Here is a 21,099-nt window from a genome sequence, read left to right on the forward strand (position 1 = left end):
CATAATCAATGAAACAGCTAAGATCCATCTAACATTAGCTACAATATCCCCAGTACCATGACCCCCTTCTAAACTCAGCCTGGCAGAATTGTGCTCTGAACAAATCTTGAAGTGTTCTTTTTCACCAATATGACACCATTCCTCTTCAATTCTGTCATTACCAGAATATTACACCATATGATTATCTTATTCAAAATGACCAATCCTCCTAGTTTGTTGCAGCCTAGGACATTGGTCTTTATGTGTTCCATTTAATTTCTGACAATGTCTAATTTTCTCTGATTCATACTTTGTACATTTCATGTTCCAATCATTAATGGGTATTTGCAGATTTTTTCCCCCCACTTTGAGTTGTGTCACTGAAGGTCCTTCATTAAGTTTCACTCCATCCACATGACTACAGTAGACTCTAGTTTGAAGAGGCCGATTTTTCCAGTCTTGTTTTTAATACCTTCCGGTCTTAGAGACCCTTCTTCTGGCACTGTTATTAAACAATTCTCTGCTGTTATTCACAAGATTTTAGAAGGTCCATCATCTCAGAAGTGATTTTTTTTTTTACTATTTTAGACTGAAAAGTTGAACAATGAATAAGGAAAACTGCAGAAGAGTTGATATCTTTGAATAGTGATGGTGAAGAATACTGAATATACCATAGGTTGCCAATAAAGTAAACAAATTTGCCTTTAAAGAAGTGCAGTCAGAAGCTCTTTAAAGTCGAGGACAGTGATTCTGAGTGTCCCATGCTTTGGACATGTTTCCAGGAGGAGTCAGTCTGTGGAAAAGTGGAGAGTCAATGAAGGAGAGGAAAACTGTTAATGAAGATATTGACACAGTGACTGTAACAGCAAAGAGTGTATGGATAACATAAGATAGGGCAAGGTTTCAATAGAGATGCCAAGAGTTGGAAGAAACTCGATATGTAACAACAACAGAGTGTGGCAAAAATGATTTGTGCATTACTACTCATGTAAAAGTTCATGATTCATACCTCTGCAGTGGTGCCCACGAGGAAAAGTCCTAGCAATCTGCTACTGTAAAATCACAAGCAAGAAAACCCTATGGGGTAGTCAAATTGACTCAACAACAATAAATTAGTCTAATTATTACTCTTTTTAAAAAAAAAATCAACATTTGTGTTTTAATCTGACTTCTCTTTTTTCATTAAACTGGACACTTTCTGTCAGACTTCAAAAAAAATCCCAACATTATTTTGTTGTTATAAGGAAAGATATATTTGAATTTTACTAAATTTCAAAATAATTGAGTCTATTTTCAATATTTTGCTATTATAGAGAAGAGAAGCAAATATCAGAATATGATCATCAGAGGCATTGTAATAGTGCCATCAAGTAAAAAGCAAGACCATGAAACAAACAAAAAAAAACCCTAAACAAAACACCACACAAACCAAAACCACTTAAAAAGCAAAATAAAACGACTCTCTGCATTTGACAGCCAATGAAGCTAACGCTCTTTCTCCACGCTCCTAACTTTTGGAAGGCAGCTATGCTCACCACTAACTCTTATTTTGGGTTTGCTCGTCTTCGTGAAAGTACCGTGATAGCTTTTCTTCTGGTTTCCCCTAAACTGCTTGCACCCCACGGTGGAATCAGCTAGCTCGTATTCCCACAACCTAGCCTCTGGCGAGGCATCCCCACATCGGAGCCTTTCTAGAAAGTTTTCAGGCTTGCAAAGTCCAGAATGACTTGGTTCTTCTCCACAGATCAGTGGTCTAGGAGGGACTCCAAGAATGCCCAGGGTGTAGTCCCTCTTTTTTATTTTCAACTTTTAAAAAAAATAATTTTAATAGCTTTCTTTTTCACATTATAGTTTTTGGACTCGTTGCTATGTGCCATCGAGTTAGAGGGACATAGCTGAACCTCCAGTAGGTATAAGAGGTAGTAAATTTCACTGTAGGAGACTGCCCTTTCTTCTTCCCTGGAGAAAATGGTAATTTCAAACTGCACGCTTTTGGGTTTGGAACACAACTCTCTACTTAAGACTTTAAAAAAAATAATAATAATTTTAAGATAGCTCTGGTGGCCTAGTGGCAAGAAGCTGTGCTGCAATAGTTAAGGAACACGGTTCGGATCCACCAGACGCTCTGATGGAGAACGAGGGACAATCTCCTCCTGTGCCAGTTTGATCAGATTTACGGTACAGAACAAGAAAATAAATGTGCAAAGAAAACAGATGGAGTCAGAAAATCAAAAGGGATGAACTCACTCAGCATTTTGAAAAAATAAGATGGGGAAAAATAATTTTAAAATTGGAATTACTTGAACATCCAAAAACTTCTCCAACAGGGTAAAAAGGGAAGCCACAGACCTGGAAAAAGTATCTGTGAATGACATGTCAGACAAGGGACTTATATCTAGAATTTATAAAATACTTGAGCACCACAACAAGATAAAAGTAAATAATCCAATAGGAAAATGGGCACAGGATATGAAGAGACACTTCACTAAAGAAGACATTCAGATGGCCAACAGGCACATCAAGAAATGTTCAAAATCCCTAGCTCTAAGAGAGATGCAAATCAAAACAACTATGAGATATCATCTCACCCTAGTCAGAATAGCAAAATTTAACAAAACAGCAAGCAACAAATGCTGGCAAGGTGGAGAAACTGGAACCATTATTCACTGTTGGTGGAAATGAAAATGGCACAACCACTGTGGAAAGTGGTGTGGCGCTTTTGCAAAAAGTTGCAAATAAAGATACCATTTGACCCAGCAATTCCAATACTGGGAATACACCCTAAAGAGATCATAACTGACATCCAAGCAGATATGTGCACACCCATGTTTATTGCGGCTTTGTTCACAATAGCAAGGGGCTGGAAACAACCTAAGTGCCCACCAACAAACGAAAGGCTAGAGAAGCTGTGGTATATTGACACAATGGAGTACTATGCTGCATTGAAAAACAAGGAATTCATGCAATGTTATTCAAAATGGGTGACCCTGGAGGACATTATGCTGAGTGAAATATCTCAGTCACAAAAAGGACAAATACTGCATGCTCACACTGTTGTAGAATGGGACTGACATCAGGGTTGGGGTAAGACTGACAAAAACTGGAAAAATTATGTATACTGCATTGAAACAGATGAGGGAGAGAATGATTTAAAAGTGATATATGATAGGGTATTATGGTTATCACAATAGTCCAGAATTAAGGTTGCATAGTGGAGTGTACTCGGGGCGGTGGGTGGGGTGCAGCGGGAACACCAAAGAAAGAATTTTTCTTTTACTTTTCAAAGAGAGGAATGAACTGGGGGTGGGAGGAGGGCTGGGCAGGGAGAAAAGTGCAACAATGAATGAATGGAAATCCAAAATCTCTGTAAATGTTCATTAAAATTAATCAAATAAAATTTTAAAAAAGCATTAAAAATTTGAATTACTGAGCGATTGTTTATAACCTTTGTTTATCAGTTTAGTGGTGTCTGTTATTTTTAATAATCAAGTTATTTATCATTTATACTACTCATATTTAAACTTATGTTTTCCTCAATTTATTTTCTTTTAAATTTATCACCATTTTTAAATATAGCAACTTTTTGACATAGCAAAAGTTACAATTTTTAAGCATAAAGTTGTCAAGTGCTTCCTGTGACAAATTTTACAAAGTTTTCCTCCTTATAAAAGTTTTAACTTCACAAAGTTTCCCTCCTTGTAGAAATTTAGTAAATGTTTCTTTTTATTATATTCTTGTTTTTGAAGTTTTTAATTCACTTCATTTCTCTTGGTCTGTATTTTATAAAATATCACTAATTATAAAACAGCTTCCTGGGTCATCCCAGAATCATTTATTACATAAACCATTATTTTTATTTAATGTTGGAAGTTTTCTTCTCTATATATTTATACATAGATAACAAGTATTTTTTTTATTAGTGACATTTACTTTATGAACTTTGTTTTCATTTTTAAGATATATTTGCCTGTTTCTACTTTTAAGTATGTTTTAAAGATCATTTTGAGAAGCTAAAAAGAGTGGTTTTTAGAATGCCAGTAAGCTTATAAATCATTAAGATGAGATGATTTGACATCTTTAAATTATTCCGTTTCTTTACCAGGGACATGATATATATTTAGTCTTTTTTTATGTAGGTCATAGTATACGACTGTTGTGAGTGAAATGTGTTCTCTTTTATATTATCTAGTTATGTTATGAGTTTTTGTTGTTATGTGCCATCGACTCTCAGATAATAATAAAATCCCTAATAACAATATTTATCTACATAATAATAATGCCTATCTCCTCCATTTTTTGTAACTTCTTACTACTAGACATGTAATAATAATCTCTACAATCATTAAACTTGGGTTTATGAAGTGATTATCTAGTTTAATCTTTAAAATAATCTGAGGTAGTGAATTTTTTCTTATTTTCAATTTATGAATAAAGAAACTGAGGCTTAGAGTGAGTAGCTTGTTCCTATTTGAAAATTCTAGAGTGACAGAGCCAGGCCTCTGAACTCTGATTTCAAAGTCTATACTCTTAAGCACATCACTACAATATGAAAGTTATTGAATTTTACATGTTTAACTTCTACTCAGATAGTCTGAATCTTAGGTTTTATAGAAAAGTTATTTGAACTACAAATTTCAAACAGCATTCTTTATTTTCTGTTGCATATTGCTCAACAAACCCTCTACTGAATTTCAAAGAATACGCTAGAAACAAGAACTCTCAAATGATTGTCAGCAGAATTTATCAAAAGATTAGAAAGGCTTTATTAATATTTTTGCATAAATTACATCATTTAGCACACTTATTTAAAAAATTGTTTCCCTTTGTTCCCAGAATTTCTAACATAAAAAGACCTCTAGAAAATTGCAAAAATTCCTACTTAATTTTAAATATACATTGAAAAGTATAAAGATGACATAAAATTATTCTACCTAGATCTCAATGTCAAGAAAACAAAGATTCTTGCCACTGAACTGATTAGGCAGCATCATGAGTAGAAAGGAGGTAGAAACTGTCAACAGTTTCATCTTGCTTAGGTCCAAAATTAATACCCGTGGTACCAGCAGTCAGGAAATAAGGAGACACACTGCACTGGGAAAAATGTACAGTTACAGACCTCTCCAAATTATTGAGGAATAGTAATGTCAGTTTGAGGACTCTGAGTGTCTGATTCTGGCCACAGTCTTCCTTTTCATTTGCTGTGCATCTGAGAGCTGGACAATGAATAAGGATGACTGAAAAAAGCATTGACGCCTTTGAGCTGTGGTGTTGGAGAAAAGCATGGAAGATCCCATGGACAGCCAAGAGAACAAACAAATATGTCTTGTAGAAGGTGCAGCCAGAGCACTTTCTGGAGGCCATGCTTTGGGCATGTTGCTGGGAGGCACTATTCCTTGGAGAGGGACATGATGGTGGGAAGGGTGGAGGGTTGGCAAAGGAGAGGAAGACCCTCAACCAGATGTATTGATATGGTGACTGCTTCAATGGGCTCTTTTGTGTCAGGAACTGTGAGGATGGCCTAGGGTAGATGAGTCGTATAGACTCCACAATACCTAACAACAACAACAGTATACATAACAGTTTAGCCACAGCAGGAAAAATAAGATAAAAAGATGGTTCATTTACCTCTCCCAAAGTTGCTGAGAATTATATTTGTGGAAAAAAATACTGAAAAGGATGGCAGATCAAATAATGGTATTGTTAGGTGCCATCAAGGTGACTACAACTCAGCGACCTTATGAGTAGATCTGAACTTGTCCTATCCTGTGCAGCCCCATGATCACTGCCATGGACAAGTTAGTGTTGCAGTGAATGTGTCAGTTTAATCTGGTTGAGGGTTTCTTAATTTTCATTGACCCACTGTCTTTCCAAACATGTTGCCTTTTGTCAAGGACTAACCCTCCTAACAATATGCTTAAAGTGTGTAAGACAAAGTTTCACATCCCTGACTCTAAGAAGCACCCTACTTGCACTTCCTCCAAGACAGACTAATTTGTTCTTTTGGCAGGCCATGGTACATCCAATATTCTTGATTTACACCACAATTCAAAGGCATTGATTCTTTTTCTGTCATTCTTCTTCATTGGCGCACCTTAGTCTTATGAGAACAAACATTGTATTGTTGTTCTATAACACTTTGGTGAGGTCCTTTACAGCAGATTTTCCCAATGCAGCAAATCTTTTGATTTCTTTTTTTTTTAATAGGAAATATATTTTATTTAAAATGCAGGTTTCAGTGAGAGTGGACTGAGGCTCAATTGGTGTTAGCTCTTCCAATTTCTTTTTTTAATTGAAATTTTAATGAAAAATTATAGAGAACTTGGATTTACATTCACTCATTGTTGCACATTTTCCTCCCTGTCAACTCCCATGCCCCCGCCAGTTCCCTTTTCTTTTTGAGAAGAAACATCTTTCATTGTTATACAATCCCCTCTCTCCCCAATCCTCTTTACTACCCAGCTCTTATTCTGAACTCTTGCTATGCAAATAATACATCATATATAACTTTTAAACAGTTTTCTCCTTCATATTTCAATGCAGTGTGCTTTATTTATCCCCTCTTTTCTTAGTTTTTCCCCAAACCCAATGTCAGTCCTGTTTTATAACAGTGCCATTATGCAATATTTGTCCTTGCGTGATTGAGATATTTCACTCAAAATAATGTCCTCCACGGTCACCCATTTTGTATATTTCATGAGTTTCTTGTTTTTCAATGCTGTGTAGTTTTCATTGTGTGAGTATCCCACAGTTTCTCTACTCATTTGTTTGTTGGTGGGCACTTGGGTTTTTTCCAACTCTTTGCTATTGTGAACAAAGCAGCAATAAACATGGATGTACATATATCTGCTGGGGTGGCAGTTCTGATTTCTTTAGGATATATTCCTAGTAGTGGAATTGCTGGGTTAAATGGTATTTCCATTTCTAACATTTTGAGAAACCACCCTACTGCCTTCTACAGTGGTTGAACCATTTTACACTCACACCAACAATGAATAAGAGCTCCAGTTTCTCCACAAGCTCGCCAGCGTGTGTGGTTTGCTGCTCTGCTGAATTTTGCTATTCTTACTGGGATGAGATGACATCTCATAGTTTTGATTTACATCTCTCGTAGAGCTAGGGATTTTGAACATTTCTTTCATATGTTTGTTTGTTTACCATCTATGAATGTCTTCTTTAGTGAAGTGTCTGTTCATAACCTGTGTCCATTTTGTAATTGAATTGGTTGTTTATCTTATTGTGGTGCTCAAGTATTTTATAAATTCTAGATATAAGTCCCTTATCAGACATGTCATTACCAAATAGTCTGTGGTATTCCTTTTTACCCTGTTGGAGATATTTTTGGATGTGCATAGGGATTTGATTCTTAGAAGGTCACATTCATCTATTTTATCCTCTCCTGGTTGTAGGTTTTCAGGATGTTTGGGACACTATTTATGTTGTGGATTAGGGTTTCTAGAGTTCTTCCAAGTTTTTCTCTATTAATATTTATAGTCCTTGGTTTTAGTCCTAGATCCTTGGTCCACTTTTAGTTGGTTTTTGTGTATGGGTGAGGTGTGGGTCTTGCTTGAGTTTTCTGAAGATAGTTTTCCAATTTTACCAACACTATTTGTTAAAAAGGTTATTATTTCCCCACTTGAGTGATTTCATCTGCTTGTCAAAAATCAGTTGATGATAGATCAATGGGCTGATTTCTGGGTTCTCAATTCTATTCCTTTGATCTATGTGTCTGTCATTATACCAATACCAGGCTGTCTTGACCACCATGACAGTGTAGTATGATTTGAAATCAGGGAGTGAGATGCTTCCTACCTTATTTCTCTCATTAAGGAATACTTTGCTTATTTGGGGTTTCTTTCCATTCTAAATGAAATAGTGGCTTGTCTTTTTCAACTTGATGAAGAATGAAATTGGCATTTGTATTGAGATTGCATTGAAAATGTAAATTGCCTTTGGTAGTATTGTCATTTTTTACAACAATGAGTCTTCCTATCCAAGAATAAGATATCTTCTTCCACTTCTCCATGTCTCTTTTTATTTCTTGTAGTAATGTTTTATAATTTTCTTTGAATGGATTCTTTGTGTTTCTAGTTAGATTTACTCCCAAGTATTTAATCTTATGATTAGCTATTGTGATAGGTATTATTTTTCTTAGCTCAAGTTCTGTATTTTCTTTGTCACTGTAGAGACATTAAACTGATTTTTATAAATTGATCTTGTATCCTGCCACTTTGCTAAATTGGTCAACTATGTCTGGTAGTTTTCTTGCTGAGTCTTTAGGGTTTTCTAAGTATACTATTGTATCATCTGCACATAGAGATAATTTTACCTCCTCTTTTCCAGTTTGGATACCTCTTATTTTCTTCTCTTTTCTTATTGCTATTACTACGACTTCCAATACAATATTGAATAGGAGAGGTGATAATGGGCATCCTTGCCTAGGTCCTGTTCTCAAAGGGAATGCCTTTAATCTGTCTTCATTGTGAGCAATGTTGGCTCTCGGGTTTGCATATGTACTTTTTACTATGTCGAGGAAATTCCTCTCTATTCCTATTTTGTTGAGTGTTTTAATCAGGAAAGGGTGTTGGATTTTATCAAAGGCCTTTTCTGCATCAATTGATAGGACCATGTGGTTCTTGTTCTTTGTTTTGTTAATGTGATGAATTATACTGATTGTTTTTCTTATGTTGAACCATCCTTACATACCTGTTATGAATCCCACTTGGTCATGGTTAGTTATTTTTTTTATGTATAATTGGATTCTATTGGCCAGGATTTTATTCAGGATATTTGCATTTATGTTCATGAAAGATATTGGCCTATAGTTTTCTATTTTGGTGGTGTTCTTTCCTGGCTTTAGTATCAAGGATATATTTGCTTCATAGAATGATTCTGGGGGCATTCCATCATTTTCTATTTTCTGAAATAGTTTATGTAGAATTAGTGACAGTTCTTCTTTGAATGTTTTCATAAAATTCACTTGTAAAACGATTTAGTCCAGGGTTTTTTTTGGCTGGAAGTTGTTTTATTACCTTTTCAATTTCTTCTTTTGAAATGGGTCTGTTCAGATGTTCAATTTCAGTTTGTGTCAGCTTAATTAGGTTGTGAGTTTCTAAGAATTTGTCCATTTCCTCTAGGTTTTCATATTTGTTTGAGTATAGTTGTTTGAAATATTCCACTGTTAGCCTTTTAATTTTAGTTGGTTCTGTTATTAAATTGCCCATTTCATCTTTTAATCAGATTATTTGTGTCTTTTCCTTCTTTTTGCTTTTTTAGTTTTTAGGTTTGTCAATTTTATTGATCTTTTCAAAGAACCAACTCCAAGTTTTATTTATGGTTTCAATTACTTTTCTGTTTTCTATTTTCTATTTATTTCCATGCTAATTTTTATAATTTCAGGGTTTTTTAGAGGGTGTTGGGTTGTCTTGCTATTGTTTTTCAATTTGTTGGAGATGTTGGATTAGAGAGTCAATGGTCATTTTCCCCCCTGCCTTTTGATGTGTTTGCTTATTACTATATATTGACCTCTGATTACTGCTTTGGCTGTATCCCAAACTTAACTTTGGTAAAGTTGTGTTTTCACTGTCATTTGTTTCAAGAATTTTTTAAATTTCATTTTTTATTTCTTCTAGTACTCAGTCATGTTTAAGCAAGGTGTTGTTCAGCTTCCAAATGTGTGGGTTTTTCCCCCTCCTTTTCCTCTTGTTATTGATTTCTAGTTTTGTAGCACGTGGTCTGAGAAGATGCTTTGTATTATTTCTATGTTTTTTAACTTATTGATGCTTGCCTTGTGACCTAAAATGTCATCTATTCTTGAGAACATTCCATGCACATTGGAGAAGAAAGTATACTGAGATTGATTTGGTGTATTGTGTGGTTTAATTCTTCAGTATCTTTGCTGAGGTTGTTTCTGGTAGTTATATCTTGTCTTGAGAGTGGTATATTGAAGTCTCAACTATTATAGTGGTGTTGCCTATTTTCTTTTTTAGATTTTTAATGTTTGTTTTGTGTATTTGCCCCTCTATCATTTGGTGCATGGATATTTATTATTGTTATGTCCTCTTGTTCTGCTGACCCTTTAATCATTATGTAGTGACATGTCTGTACTATCTGAGACACTTAATGTCAAAGGATGAAAAAATGGCTTTGTCTTACAAAAAAAAAGTACCATGTATTCTTTGTTTTTATGAGACTAAATAATTATGTAAACCAGGAAAAAGTTTTCAATTCCATTAATTTTTTTTCTACACAAAACCATGTCAACTCCTACAACCAGGAGGGAATAAAATACATGAATGGGACCTTCTAAGAATCAAATCTGTATACATATCAAAAAAACATCTCCAACAGGGTGAAAAGGAAACCCACAGACTGTGGAAAAGTATTTGTTAATGACATAGCTGATAAAGGATTCATAGCTAAAATTTATGGAATACTCTATCATCTCAACAAGATCACAAAATGGGCATGGGATATGAACAGATAAAATTTATGGAATACTCTATCATCTCAACAAGATCACAAAATGGGCACGGGATAGGAACAGATATTTCACCAAATAAAATATTTAGATGGCAAACAAACGCATGAAGAAATGTTCAAAATCCCTAGCTCTCAGAGCAAATAAAAACAAACTATGAGATATCATCTCACCCCAGTAACAATAGCAACCCTTATTCATTGGTGGTGGGGGTGTAAGATGGTGCAAACACTATGGAAGGCAGTTTGTCACTTTCTCAAAAAGTTGGAAATAGAAATACCATTGAACCCTGCAATGCCACTACTGGTTATATACCCCAAAGAAACCAGAGCTGCTGCCCAAACAGACATATGCACACCCATGTTTATTGCTATGTTGTTCACAATAGCAAAGAAATGGAAGCAACCCAAGTTCCCATTAACAAATGAATGGATTAAATGTTATATTTGCACAGTTGAATACTATACAGCACTGAAAACAAGGAACTCATAAAATATTACACAACATGGGCGACTCTGGAGGACATTATGCTGAGTAGAGTATCTCAGTCACAAAAGGACAAATACTGTTATAAAACAGGACTGAAATGGTGGTTAGGGGAAAAGTTAGAAGGGAGGAAAAATGAACACTATATTGGAACATATGAAGGAAAGAACTGTTTAAAAGGAATATATGATTAGGCATTATTTGCACGACAACAGTCCACAATAAGAGGTGCATAGCAAAGTGGACTGTGGGGAATGAGTGGGAGGAGGGAGAAAATGATACAGTAATGATAAATATTTTTTTAAAGGTGAGTGGGGGGATTGAGTAGGGAGGAAAATGTGCAACAATAAATAAATGGATATCCAAGTTCCCTATAAACTTGCATTAAAATCTCAAAATAAAAAAAAAATTAAAAAGTGAATGTGAAAAAAAGCAAGGAAAAAGTGCTACAATAAATACATGAAACTTTTAAACTTTTGTTAAAATGTTTATTAAAATTATAATTTTTTTAAAACCTGTGTCAACTTCAGGACATTCAATGTTTTGCTGGTTTCTGTTCATTTTGGTTGCAAGTTATTTGTCTTGTTTTGCTGTTTTAGGTTTACTTGTTTAAACTAGTGGCAAAAACCAAAGAAACAAACAATAAATAAAACATGCAATTTTTTAATACATACTATTATTGATACCATAAGCATGGATTATTTTAATTAAAACAATGAGCTTTCTTCTGTACTCAGGTCATCTGAGCATGTGTATATCTGGCCTAAGCATGAAGTTTTTCTGTGATGTTGAAGAGGTTTATTATTACTCAGTTTGGTAAAGTGTTTCCATGTGCAACAAAGACAAACACTATTTCTTAACATTCTGCCTTTTTTTTTTTTTTTCAGAATAACATTAGAACTGCCAAGTACAGATTCAGAGGACATGGCAGACAAGATGGTGTGGAATTTGGGGGAATAATGAATGATATTCAAAATCAGCCTAACGCTGATTACCATGAGGAAGAGGTCAAATGCACCTTCACTCTCCAATCTTTTTTACTAATTCTGACACCGAACTCACAGACTATACTTAAAGTGATTTATTAAACAACAAAGTACAACTTGGGGCCGTGATTAACAGGCATCATGGATGAGGATCAGGATCATCCAGACAGTTTCCTTTTTTCAGGGCAGGACAGCTATCTCAGCAACTCCCAGATCTCCAAGTCTCCTGGTCCCTGAGAACAGGCTGTATTCAGCCTTGTTCTCTGTTATCTTGTTCTGCTGTTGAACTCCTTTCATGCCTCTTCCTTTTCTTCCCTTCCCCTTACTTCTGTGTGCTAAACCTTTTAGCTTATTACTGCAATTTCAAGGATGTTTCTCCCATATCCAAGTACCTACAAGCTAACCAATTTCTTCGGCATGGTAGCCAATGGCAGTCACCTAACTCCACGTGCATTATGTCTTGAGCAATACTGTGAGGAACATACCCAAACAGGGCATGCTGTAGTCCCGTGTCAGGTAAAGCACATTAGTCCTTGTTTACAGTTTGCCCCGAGAATGCGACAAACCTTTGCAGTAGAAAATAAGGACAAAAATAAAATGATCTGAAGCTATTTTCCTAAAAAACGAAGACAAAAGACATTATCAAGAAATTACTTTTATCAAAATGGTAAAGCTAGACTTTTGTTTCTTGGCTCATGTGAGTGCGTCCTTTTAAGAATTCTCTGGAAATGATCATTTGGGTAATGACTTGTCACAGAATTCTGCCATTTCTTTTTGTATTTGGCTGTGTAGCTTATGTAAATGCTTTTCCTAAGAAAATTCCAATAACAGCTTGAAAGTTAACTTCTATATTAACTTGCATATTCTTTGGAAGATGGACTTCTCTGTAGTCTCCTACAATCACAGTTAAAATTCTTTGAATCATCAAGGTAATGAAGGGGCTAATTCTAAATCACCCAGCACAGTTTTTAGTGCTGAGTGTAACTGCAATCTGAAATACTGCATTCACTGTGAGATACAGTTAACCTAATGTGGACATTAAACAACCCAGGTAGCATGCCCAGAAGTTAGTCATAAAATGTGAGATACAGAGTTCTGTGCTGATAACGAAAATATTCCCCCAAGCAAACTTGGGTTCTCTTAAACTAGACTTTATCAAACTTTACAGTGCATATGAATCACTGGATTATAAAATAGTTTTCAGAAGTCTAGCATGGTGCTTAAGATTCTAAGAGATTTGCAGTGGTGCTGACGCTACTAGTCTGTAGACTCCTCTTTGTGAAGTAAAACTTTGACCAAAAAGATATCAGTCAGCTTTTAGATAGCCTACTGTGAAGTTAGCTATGGCTCTCTTCATGTTCCCATAGTTGCTATTGCTTTATTATATAGGGGGGGAAAGGGAGGAAAAGGGTTTTGTAGTCCCAAAGAATTTTTATATAACATTTTTTTATAGCTTACAATAGAAAAAGGCCACAAAAGAAATGGTTTTTTTAAAGAAAAAACTCAAAAAGTTAATACTCCTTCAAACCTTGGAATTGTTGCACAAAGATTCTCAGATGTCCTTTATCTAACCTACTTGAAATGGTGGCTATTTCTGAAGGGACTCTGTCCCTGTGGTATGCTTGCACAGTGACCTTCTGATGTTCAACTAACTCTGAATCCTTGCTCTCTGACTTTTGAAGAAATCCTTGCTGAATTTTGCATTGAAGAATATATTTTTGCAGTGTACTGGCAGAGAAGGTAGGCAGATAAAAGCTCAGAGGCCATTGTTCTAACACTAAAGTAAACTTAAGGCAAGTTTGCTGGAGGCACTGGTAGCTGTACCTAATCTACTTTTTTTTTTTTTATGTTTGTTTAAAATTATTAACAAGTGTTAGGAAGGGATTGTCACTAGATTGTAATTCTCTTTCTCCTGAATTTAGGAAGATGAGAAGGTAATGTTATTTATAATGCTTTTATCTAGGGGAACTCTGGTGGCCTAATGGTAAGAGCCTTCACTGCAATTCCAAAGCCCCACAGTTCAAATCCACTAGTTGCCCTATGTGAGAAGAATGGGCATTCTCCTCCCCTGTGATTTAGTGCCTCTGATAACCCACTAGAGGGTCAGCTATGAGTTGGTTCTGGCTCAATGGCATACAATGTGTAATCAGAACTGATTGAGTTGACTTTCTCCCTTGGATCAGCTGGTGAATTAGAATTATGTTCCTCTGTGTTGGCAGTACAACTCCTTACCACTAAGCCACCAGAGCTTTTTACTTTATCTATGTTGTTGTGTACTGTCAAGTCAGAACCAACCCGTAGGTGACCCTCCGGTGGGTTTTCAGAGGTAGATAATCACATGGAAGGAGATTGCCCATCCTTCTCTCACAGAGCACTTGGCGGATTCTAACCACGAACCTTCAGGTTTGCAGCACAGCTTCTTGCTACCAGAACACCATTAAAATAATTTCAAGTGCCACTAGTCAACATTTTGGGCAAGATTGCTTTGTAAATGCTTCAGTTTTGTCATGTTTCCCCTTGCATTATGTAGATCCTACACACTGCTTTGCCTAGTATAGATTAAGAGCATACATATAAAAAAGAAGACATTTTAAATATCTTCTATAATTTCTTTTCCTTTGGAGCTGTATTTCTGAAGTTCTTTTCATACAGATTTAACTGTTAGGAACAATTTTTCATGTGCTGGTATTAAAGTAGAATACTCAAATTTATCTAAGCATTAAGAGGTTAAAAAAAATAAAACTCAAAAACAAAATACAGAAGAAAAGCAAAGGGGAAAGTAAGCATGTTAATGCCTCTTTAATAATTCAAGATTTCAGTGATCTGATAGTATTGTGGAAAATCACCTGAGCAATAAAGCATGCATCATTTGAATGGATTAAAGTTTAAATCACTGCAAAGCAGCTTATTTTTCATCCATCACCATGGATACAAAAGGACAGCTTAAGTGCACAAGCATGCCCAAACAGGCCCGGAGGGAGGAGGCCACAAAAGAGAAGAAACAAAGGGAAGGAATTGGCAAAGGGAATGGTCACTGATAAGGTGGTGAGTCAGAAGTTCAGTTGGGGAGGATTTTATAAAAGAAGTAAGAACAACTGAGACGCTTGAAGACTTTAGCAGTTGTTTACATGACCTTTTAATATCTTCTTACCCAGAAATAGAACTCTGAGAGAAGGTATATCAAATTACCCAATTGGTAGCTTCTGTTATTTTCCTCTGATTTTGTGGCAAGGCTTTGATTTTAAATAAAATTTTAAAGTTTCAACGTGCACAGCCTATGTTATATTAAAAATTAACCCATCCTCAAATTTGCTGACGATTCCAATAACAAAGACTAGAAGGAACTTTATGAACAATAGGAAATGGCTTTTTTTTTTCTGGGAAAAATGATTTACTCAGAGAGAAAATTTCTATACTGGTTTAGATTTAATTTAACAGTAAATAAAAATGTTGTTTCCTCTAAAAAAGCAGCACCTCCATTCAGGTTAATGTGAGATTACACACATTCACACACACACACACAGAGAGTATAGGATTGGGCAAAGTTCAATTCTGTCATTCATAGTGCTATCCACGAACACCACCATCATACACAGACCTAGATTCAGGTTTAGAAACGCTAACGTGAGGCAGGGAGTGCTGAAGGTTTACAACCAGTTCTTTGGAAAAGCCAAGATATGTTAAGCATTTCCTGATTTTCATGGTGTAAATACTCCACACGGTTCAATTAATGATCCCAGCATGATGTCAACTGGATTACAAGTATTTCTGGAAAAGTAACAATTGGCTCTTGTAAGCCTATATAAGCAGGATCTAGCAATTCATTGAGTTCAATGCCTACTCTGACACTAACTTTTTTAGTGGGACGTTGAGCTGCAGTTTTTGAGTGTGATGAAAGGATGGAAGGTGGACCTAGACTCTGGCTGTTAAAATTGTGCATCTGGTTGTCCTGAAGAGTTGAGAGAAGAGTCTTGGAGGCCACTTGCCAAATATGAGTATTTGGAAATGTGGATGTTAGAGGGCCAATGGACCTCACTGCCAATTCCTTGAGGTAGAGCTGATTTTAACTATCACAGAGCATTTCCAATTTCAGTATAAGGTACCACTTAGAAGAGAAAGGCCCTTTACTGAGGGGAAATGGAAGCCTACTTAAATAATGTTCCCATATATCTCATTAAAATTCTATTAAATGGAAAAATAGAAATGAAACATCAATATATTATACACTATACTTAAAATACGTTTCCCCTCCTCTTTTTAGGTAAGGTCTGAAGCTAGAAACACTGTCTGAAAGTGAAATCAAATATGTAGAATCATTTTTTTTCTCTTCTTTTTTTAAAAAATATTTTGATTTATTTATTTTTCATTTCAATGAACATCTACAGAGATTTTGGAATTCCATTCATTCATTGTTGCACCCTTCTTCCCGCCCAGCCCACGGTCCAGTGGCTCTGACTCACAGTAACCGTTTGCACAACAAAAGGAACCCTCCCGGCAGATCCTGGGTCAATCTTACAATTTCCGTGCTTACTAAGCCCACCATGGCAGTGACTGTGAGGTCACAGAATTTCATAAAATTATATATACCTTTGTAATCATTTACTCTAAGGATTCTAGGAGCCCTCACAAAGAAAAGTCTCTAAGTTTATGTGTGGCTAGATTTCAGACCACATCATTTTCAAAATCTGGTTACCTGGAAGCACTGTGTCCTGCTACCCGTCTCTAGGCAAACCATCCAATCCTGCATGATTCAAGAAGTCACCACAAACCACATGTGACTACTGAGCACTTGAAGTGAAATGTACAGTAGTACATTGAATTTACAGTAGGAATTACAGTAGTTTCTAAGTCTTAGTAGAGAAAAAGGAAAATGAAATATTTCACTGCTGAATGGATAACACTTAATATTTACTGTAATAAAGAAAACATTCTAAAAATTAATTTCACTATTTATATTTTACTTATTTTGAATGTGGTCACAAGAAAATGTAAAATCCAACATGTGGCTCACATTATTTATCTTCTGGACACTTCTCATCTACTGAAATTGGGAAAAAGAACTCCCCTTTCTCCCCCTGAGAATTGTTTAAAATAAAATTAAGTGATTCCTACAAAGATGCTCTGTAAAATGTTATACAAATTTAAGATCATGTTGCAGTTGTTATGTGCTGTTGGGTCACTTGTTACTCATAGCGACCCTGTGTACAACAGCCCTAAACCCTCCTCTATCCCTTGCCAATTTATTTTTTTTGTGACACACTTACCCCCATTATCCCAGTAACAGAATAAGTCCATCTCATCGAGGATCTTCCTCTCTTGTGCTGTCTCTCCACCCTCCCAAGCATACATCCTTCTCCAAGGACTGATCCTGCCTTGCAACATGTCCAAAGTATGTCAGACCTAGAGCTTCAGAATCCTTGCCTCCAAGTAGCAGTCTGTCTTCACCCTCTCCAGGATGAACCTGTTTGTTCTTCTAGCAGTCCTTGGTACATTCAATACTCTTCTCCAACACCAAAGCTCAAAGGCATTAACTCTCCTTCTGTCATCCCTAGTCATTGTATAGCTTTCTGATGCATAGCAAGTAATTGCAAAGACCATGGCCTGTATCAGGCACACCTTAGTCTCCAGACTGACATTGTTGCTCTTTAGTACTTTGGAGAGGTCTCTGACAGCAGATTTTCCCAATGCAATGAATCTTTTAATTTCCTGGCCACTGGTACCAAGAGTCTTGGTTGTAGAGCCAAGCAAACTGAAGCTGTCAACAATCTCAAACTCTTCATCATTCATCATGATGCTTCCAATCAGCCCAGTGGTGAGAATCTTTGTTTTCTTAATGTTGAGCTTCAGTAGATATTGAAGGCTGCAGTCCTTGACCCTCCACAGCAAGTGCTTCAGGTCCTTCTCAGTTTCAGCAAGCAGGGCTGTATCATCTGCATAACTCAGATTGTTGATGAGTCTACCTGGAATTCTGATGTCACTCTTCTCCTTACACAGCCCAGCCTCCAGGGTAATCTGTTCCATGTGTAGATTAAAAAGATATGGAGATAGAACATATCCTTGATGCCCAGCGTTCCCAATTTTGAACCATGCAGTGTTTCCTTGCTCTGTTTGGACAACAGCCTCCTGGTCCAACCAAGTATAAATTTTGAATAAGCACAATCAAGTGTCCTGGGATTCCCATTCTTCTCAGAGTCAGCCACAGTTTATTGTGATCCTCACAGTCAAATGCCTTTGCATAGACAATGAACCACAGATAGACATTCCTCTGGTACTCTGCTTTCAGCCAACATCCATCTTTATTATTGTTCAAGGGTTTGGGTTTTTTCTTTCTTTCATCTTTACTATGAATTTTTAATAAAATGACAATCTAATACATGGGAAAAGAAAATTTTGGTAAAACAAAAGCTTATTAAGGAAAATGAATTTGTATACTAGTATTTTCCATATTTGTTTAGCAGTGAAATATGTAACACATATCACTTACATTCTAAGAACTCAGTCACATAGTTATAAAATAATTGTAAGTTAATTTAATGAAATTTACAGTGTATATTGAAAGGATGATACAAGTGGAAATGTAAATTTTCATATTAGTAAGGAAGCCCCGTTTGCTGAAAGTAGCATTAATATCATTCACATCAAGTTTTGTTATACATATTTGTAGTTTAGCAAAAGCCCTTAATGATGAAAACCAATTAAAAATTGATAATTTTTTATTCAGAACAAAAATAATTTAGCCTATATAAAAAATGGGGAGGGCCAAAGATTTTTTAATATGCTTATTTAACTCAAATATGTTGAATTTTCAAAAGTTTAAGAAGATTGGAAACATTTAAATTACTAACAAAACTGCTAGTCTCATTTGCTTAAATGCTACATAACTCTTCAATTCCATCTGATTTTATAAAACTGAAACTGAACACAAAAGCAATTAAGTTCACATATCCTTTTTAAAGTTTTCTGTTGACATGGAGATTTTGGGAAAAGTTACTTCACATGATCTGAAATTGGAAGGTTCTAAAATCCTAGTGACTGAGGAGAAGAACAAAGATGAGTATAATGGACTAATGATAGAATGACATTTTTCTTGAGGAGTACGAGAGCAATCCAAAGCTTTCCTTGATGTTTTCAGTGAAGTTGTTCCCCTTCAGTACTTTGATGAAAAAGAATTGGAGGTTATGTTATAAGGCATACAAGAGGTTGACTTGGCAGATTGGCAAAGAAATACTGTTTACTGACATTATACAAGAACAGCAAGGAAATGGTTTGGTTTTGGCAGTTTGTGAAAGAGACAGACAATGAAGGAAGAATGTGACTCTTGCAGTCTGTGACTGGAACCTGCTATTTACCCCTAGAAGGATTTACTGAACTCATGGAAGTAATGGGCCTCAAAAGTTTTATATTGAAAAAGTTGTCAAAGATACCTGGTTACCGAGAAGCCATACATGTTTTAATCGCTTGGATCTCCCACACGTAAGAGACATGAGCAACTAAAGGGAAAACTTCTTTTTTCCAACAGAAGAAACAGAAGGATTTGGACAAGAATGAATGTGGCTTTTAAGCATTAAATACCCCAGCCAAGAGAAATTGCACGGACAATGTATATAAGCTGTTCATTCTGTACAGTTAATTTTCTGAACCTCTCAAAGTATGTTTTCCATTCTTCCACAGAAATATGCAAAACAATACATACTCAAGATTTTGATTCTTGCTTGTTCACCAATCATGTTAGTTGTCACTGAGAGTTGGAAAAATTTCATATAGTTTTTTCTTTTTCTTTCTTGTTGTATAGAAAAGAAATGAATATACTTGAGGACAGTGGGTTTGTTTTGTCTGTATACTTTTTTGACAGGGATAAGGTAACAGGGTATGGTACAAGCATAATACTAAATTCATTTAATCTCATTTATATATACTATATATTCAGAGTTCACCAGCAACACCTTATTTTCATCACTGGGCTATAGAAATGGTAGATCCTGCTCACAAGGCAGTCACGGTCTCGGCCTTAACCGCAGACATTAGGTTCTTCAGGAAAATAACTTTTTTTAAGGTAAAAGGAGCCACAGTTAGCACAGTTATCAAGAGCTGCTAGAGAAGACAGTATTTCTGACTATATAATATAGTGAGTGTATCTCAAATGCACAGCAGTTCACACACACACCCTCCTCGTGAGAGCAGAACTGCTTTATAGAGCTTCCGAGGTTATAATCCTGGACGTATTACCAGGTCTTATCCTTCTTACTCATGGAGTAAGTTCCACACTCCAACCTTCAGGTTACCAGCTGAAAGTTTAGACACTAGCTATCAAGTTCCTCATTTGTGCTATCAGAAAAACAAAGCAAATCCAAATAAAACGCACTCTGTGGAGTCAGTTCCCAGTCATGAGTATTCTCCTTTACGTTTCTTAGGTTATAGATAATACGGTGAGGAAGCTGTTCATCTTTCTATTGTGGAGCTTCTGATGGGTTCCAACTGCAGGAGACGTGTGACCTATAGATTAGGTGGCACTGTCTGTAGCTTAGGGAGTTTTGTCTATGGTGGTTCCAATCCATAAGCGACTTTGTGGGATATCTGATGTTATGATTCAGAACCTATGCAGTGGCAGTGATTTGTGCCTTAGCACATGAGATATGAAAGCTGTATTTCACGAAATTCTAGAAAATATCTGGGCATTATAAATTATACTTCACTAGGACTCATCTCATGAACTTCCAAAAGAATAAAACAAGTATGATTTGGAAAAGGTGCAGCCAACATGCTTCTTGGAGGTAAGGACAGTGAAACTGCATCTCACATTATTTTGGACATGTTTGTTAATAAGAGGGGCCAGTTCACGGGAAAGGACATCAGGCTTGGAAAGGTGGAGGGTCAGTGAAGAGGGGGAAAATCCTCAATGAGATGGATTGACACAGTGACTAACAGTGGGTTGGAGTATGTCAGAGATGATGAGAACCACCCAGGATGCGGCAAGGTTGAGATCCCTTGTTCATAGTACAAGGCTTTCAACTGAACAAATTCAACTTTAGCGCTGACATAAATGGCGGTAATCAGTGATTCAACAGTGATAGCCGTGAGTTGTAACTTTTAGAGTCTATCCATGAAATTCTCTGTGTTTGTGAATAAGTATGAGATACTTTCTGTGTAGTCCCAGCTACTTTAGAAAGTTCT

At 36.0% G+C, this 21,099-nt stretch overlaps 1 pseudogene; it reads left to right on the forward strand.

Moving 5' to 3' along the window:
• The window catches only part of LOC102870624, a 183,638-nt pseudogene extending 164,216 nt beyond the window's left edge, over positions 1 to 19,422 (forward strand).
• The last annotated feature ends 1,677 nt before the right edge of the window (positions 19,423 to 21,099 follow it).

Source organism: Elephantulus edwardii, unplaced genomic scaffold, assembly GCF_000299155.1.
Source record: "Elephantulus edwardii isolate Elephantulus edwardi_28Jun2011 unplaced genomic scaffold, EleEdw1.0 scaffold00229, whole genome shotgun sequence".
NCBI lineage: Eukaryota > Metazoa > Chordata > Mammalia > Macroscelidea > Macroscelididae > Elephantulus > Elephantulus edwardii.